Source organism: Camelus bactrianus, chromosome 5 (genome assembly GCF_048773025.1).
Source record: "Camelus bactrianus isolate YW-2024 breed Bactrian camel chromosome 5, ASM4877302v1, whole genome shotgun sequence".
Classification (NCBI taxonomy): Eukaryota; Metazoa; Chordata; class Mammalia; order Artiodactyla; family Camelidae; genus Camelus; species Camelus bactrianus.
Window position 1 is genome coordinate 88,093,193 of NC_133543.1, and position 5,749 is coordinate 88,098,941.

Here is a 5,749-nt window from a genome sequence, read left to right on the forward strand (position 1 = left end):
TTCTACTATTGATTTCTAGATTCATTCTGTAGTGGTTGGAGAAAATATTTTGTATGATTTCCATCTTTTAAAATTTATTGAGTTTTTTAATGGCCTAACATATGGTCTATCCTGGAGAATCTTTTATGTACACTTGAAGAGAATATTTGTCTTCTGTTGTTGTGTGGGATGTTCTGTATATGTATGTTAGCTTTAGTTGATTTATAGTGTTCTTCAAGTCCTCTATTTCCTTACTGGTCTTCTGTCTAAATGTTCAATTCATTGTTTAAAGTGAGATATTGAAGGCCAACTCCAACTATTATTGTAGCGCTATTTCTCCTTTCAGTTCCATCAGTATTTGCTTCCTGTATTTTGGAACTCAGTTGTTTGTTGTGTATATGTTTATAACTGTTACATCTTCTCAGTGAACTGATCATCTTATCAATATACAATGTTCCTCTTTGTCTCTCGTAACAACTTTTAACTTAAAATCTTTTTTTTTTTTTCTGATACTAGTATAGCCACCCCAGCTCTCTTGTGGTTACTATTTATATGGAATATCTTTTTCCAACCCTTTCAAACTATTTATGTTTTTGCTGCTAAAGTTTCTTGTAAGCAGCATCTAGCTGGATCACAGTTTTTTATTCATTCTACCAATCTCCATCTTTTAATAAGTGAGATTATCAATTTACATTTAAAATTATTACTGATAATGAAGAACTTATTTCTACCATTGTGCTATTTGTTTTCTTTATTTCTTAAATCGTTATGTCCTTGAATACTGTTTTTTTCTGTTTGATTGATTTTTCTAGCATAGCATTTTGATCCCTTCTTCTTTTCCTTTTCCATACTTTTTAAAAGTTATTATCTTAGTAGTTACCCTGGGGGTTACAACAGACATCTTAAATTTATAAAAATCTAGTTGAATTGATTCCAGCCCCCTAACCCCAAGATGAACTCTAGCTTCTGTCTTTAAGACTGAAAGCAGCAAATTTATGGCTGTTTTAGAGCAGTCACGTTCCCTACTTTGGCCATCAGGTTTCAGCAAGATGAAGGTTCAGTCAAGAAGTTGTCATTAATTTTAACTGAAGTATCAGGTCCAGTTTCCTATACTTTGATATTATCATACTTGAAACTAAAATGCAGAACTATCCAGTTCAGTACTGTGTACCAGTATTGCATAGTTGTCAAGAGCATGATATCTGGAATCTAAATCACAGTTTAATGACCAGCCACATATGTTACTTTGGATACATTTTTAGACTATCAGCATCTCAGTTTCATCATCTATAACATGAACTAATAGTAGTACCTACTTCTTAGAGTTGTCACAAGAATTCAATGAGATACATGTAGAGTATCTAGCACAGCACCTAGCACAGAATAAATCTTCAACCTGAATAAATGTTAGCTATTATTGTGTCTCCATCTCTTAGCACTTTCCCCTTCCAGCTCCACCCCACAGCTCACAGATCTACTTTTACTTTCTGCAAGATGTCAAGCCTCTATGCATGCCTCTCTATCTACCTGGCTCACTCTTATTTTAAAAACAATCAGGTGTTTTTTCATATTCATCCATTTAAAGTCTGACAATGCCAAGTGCTAACAAGGACAAGGAGCAATGAGAAGCCTCACATATTACTAGTGGAAGTATAAATTGGTACAACTACTTTGGAGAGCAGCTTTGCAACATCTGGCAAAGTTGAAGATGTCCATAGTCCACATCTCAATAGTTAACATTCCTAGGGATATACTCTAAAGAAACTTTCACACCTGTTGTACACAGGAAATGTGTAAAAGAATGTTCCATACAGTTTTGCTTGTAATAGCAAAAATACTGGGACAAACTTTAGTATCCTTCAATAGGAGAATGGATAAATACTTTAATAATCATAACATATAATCATACATTTGAATACTACATCGCAGCTAAAATAGCTACATGTCACAATATGGGTAAATCTCAAAAACATATTGCTGACTAAAAGAAACAAGTTTCAAAAGGAGGTGTACAAAATGATACTATTTACCACAAGCTTAAAATCATGCAAAATATGCTATACATTGTTTATGGATACATGCATATGTAGTAAAAGTGTAAAAACATGCATGGGAAGGGTAACACCAAGTGCAAAGTAACAGTTCTCTTTGAAGACAAGGGGCAGGAAGGAGAAAAAGGTACAGAATTGGGTGGGGTTCACAGGAAATTTCAACTGTATTTGTTTTTTTAAAAAAGCTCTGAAGCAAGTTTAATTATAATACGTTAAGACTCAGGAAAGCTGGGTGGTAGGACAAAGATATTTGTTCAATTAGTCATAAGTTTAAATAAACCAAAAGCAAGATGAAGAAAATGGGAAGATTGGTTGAAAATGTTGATAAAAAAACCTTTGACATTCTAGGTCCCCAAGTAGTCAAGTGATTATCCCCTTTCCAATCCCATTTCTATGTCTTCCTCAATCTGAACCCCCTTCCTCCATCTCTACCACCAGAGATACGTTGTCTATAGACTCTAGCCCAGTGGAAGGCAGTGGGGGGAGGGGAGCATAGAGCTTATAATGGAATTAAGTGGAAGTCAGCTGGAACTTAAAAAGCATTCTTAAGACCCTATGAACATGCACAGCCAAGTTGATAGGCCCCAAGCAACTGGAGAATCCTTCTCTGGAGAAGAGACTTCCCAATATGGACATTTGTGGGCCCCCAGTGAAATCTGGCATATCATTGCTGCCCCTTATAGTGAAGCCCATTAATCCTGTGCTTCTCACAACACAATGTGCATTTGAATCACCTAGTGACCTTGTTAAAGTGCAGAACCTAAATCTGTAGTTTATAGTGGGACTTGAAAATTCATATTTCCAAAAATCTCCCAAATGAAGCCAATGCTGTTGGTCCCTTTTGAATAGTAAGGTGCTAGTCAATTCATCTTGCCCACACACTCAACCTTCACTCAGCTTTTTGGAGTCTCATCCCTAAATGTGAACAGGCTGCTAAAGTAGCCAGACTTTTAAAGATAGCTATTACCATAAATGAGAGAGACCCAAAAAATAAGCATTCAAAAAAAAACCCAAAAATAGATCAAAGAAAAGAGGAGAAGAAAAACTAAAAACAAACACACTATAGTATCCTCAGAAAGACTGAATATATTCCTGTCCATAACAAAAGGATAGAATAACATGGGAAGAGGAGTTGGGGAGAAAAGTCTTGGGAATTAAAAATAAGAAAACTGAAACTTAAAATGGTTGAAGATAATGACAAGGAAATATCTCAGAAAAATAAAACAACAAAAACAAGCCATGGGTACAGACTTTCAGCTTTGCAAGATGAAAAGAGTTTTTGAGATTGGTTGCATTACAATGTGAATGAACTTAACACTACTGAACTGTACACTCAGAAATGGTTAAGATGATAAATGTTATGTTTTGTATATTTACCACAATTAAAAATAAAAATAAACAAACAAACCCAAAGAAACAGAAAATAGAAGAAAAAAAAAGAAAGGATCAATCCAGAAATCTAACTTCTCAATAATATACATTCCAGAAAAAAGAAAGAAAGAAAGAAAGAAAGTAGAGAAGAAATTATCAAGAAAATAAAGAAAATTTCCTCCAAAACTGAAGTACATGGGTTTCCATTTTGAATGAATACCCAGTACAAAAAAATTGAGTCACAGCAAAGCACATCACTATAAAATTTCCAACCAATAGCTTAAAGAGAAAATTCTAATGCTTCCAAAGATGGAGAAGAGTTTACATACAAAGGATCAGGAATATAAATAGGAATCAGATTTTTTACAATAGCAACCCCAGAAGGTGGAAGAAAATGAATAATCCCTTCGAAATTATGACAGATTATTTTCAAACTTGGATTCAGTAATCACCCCAACTATAAATCAAGTGTTAGAATAAAGATACGTTAAAATATGCAAAGATTCCAATAACATATCCTCTATCTCTCTTCCTTACAAAGTTACTAGAGGAGATGATTTAGCAAAACAAGGAAGTAAACCAAGAAAGAAGGCATGTGATCCAGGAAATGGGCAAAACGAGCCCAGAACAGCAATGAAGGAAAATCCCAGAATGACAACTGTACAGCAAGTCCAGAGAGCAGTCAGTCTAGATTGAAACAAGAGGAAGGAGGCTGTAGGACAAGAATTCGGGGGCGGGGAGGAAGGAACTTATGCATTTGAGCATATGGAAAATATTGCTAGACTTTTGAGCAGTCTTAGAGCACTTGCAGTGGTGAAGGCAGCCAATCCCAGATAATATAGAAAATTGACAATTGAGAGGGGAAAGGCAATAATTAACTCTTTAAAAAATAATGAAGGGCTGTATAAGCTAGAAGGCATGGTTGTATCACACATTGGCTCATTGGTAAACAATATTTGCACGCATAATTTAAATATTGATTATTGGTTTTATTAAAAATTGTTACATCACCGTGGAGGTGGAGAACAGAAGTGATAAGGTCATGTTCTTATTTATCATGGTAGGAAGTCAACAAATGATCCTTAAAATTAACGAATCAAGAATTAGTAATACAAGCACTTACTTAGATACATGGATCTAATCTGGATAAATACGTAAAAGAGTTGACACTTTTGCCTCTAAAAAGTACACCGGCATACATTGTATATGTGCAGTCAAAAGGTAACAATTCTGCCTAATAAAACTGAAAAAAAATTTAAGTATGTAGAGGAAAAAAAAAAGAGTAGACCAGGGAACTGCTTTTTCCCTTACAAGCTTTTCAACATACATATATATTTCTAAACGATGTATCTGCATTCATTTTAGTTCAATAAACAATGTTAAAACGTTAGCATATAATTTGGGGGTATCTGCAACGTCTCGAAGTTTATCCATGGCCAGTGAGTAAAGAAATCCGTTTTGAAGGGCTGTCTACGCCTCGATTACAAAGGCTAGTTTTTTGGTTCATTTTTGCATTTTCCACCCTCACCCCTTCCCTAAGAACACTTAGGATAAAATAAATCAATACATGTAAAAAGGGCTCAACTAAATTTGTTATAGTCTCCCTGGAGAGAGAAAAATACAGAACAAGGCACACAGACAGGGTACCGACTCATCGCAAAAATGAGTTCATTTTCCGCACGCGGATTAGTAAAAAAGTATGTCTCTGGCAAGAGGAAGAGGTACTGGAAAGTAAGGGTTTCAAAAGCAGTGATTTACGTTCGGGGCACCTGGAGGCAGCTCCAGGCACAGAAATGGAAGCAAGACAGGAACCCACTTGGGTAACTTCTCATCCCTTTTCTTCCTTGCCCTTTTAACCATTTGTAGTTACTTGGGAATCTGCTGTCCGTTTCCTTTACCAGACTATAAGCCCCACGAGGGCGGGATCTCATCTCCTGCATGCGCCACTGTATCCCCAGCACACAGCAGGAGTCCACTAAACATCTGTTGAAGAATGAATACGCGATGATGCCGCTGGACAGTCATTAGCGTGACACCGAGGAATGGGCACATCGACAACAAACAAGCTGAGAGCAAAGAAGCCGGCGGGTAGATGACAAGGGCGCGCTTCTTGCAGGGTGTCTGAAATTACAAGACAAGAAGGATCCTTTGGGAAGAGAGGGAGGGAAGAGCTGGGCAGTGAGGCAGGCCTCGGGGAATGACAGCCAACCGGAAGACACATTTGCAGCGGCTGGTGGTGAGCCGGTCTAAGAGAAAGTGGAGCTGGGAGTGGCGGGCGCGTGCGCAAACGCGGCCTCCGCCCTCACCGGGCGCGCCTGCGTGCGCGTGCACGAGGGGTCAGAGCGGAA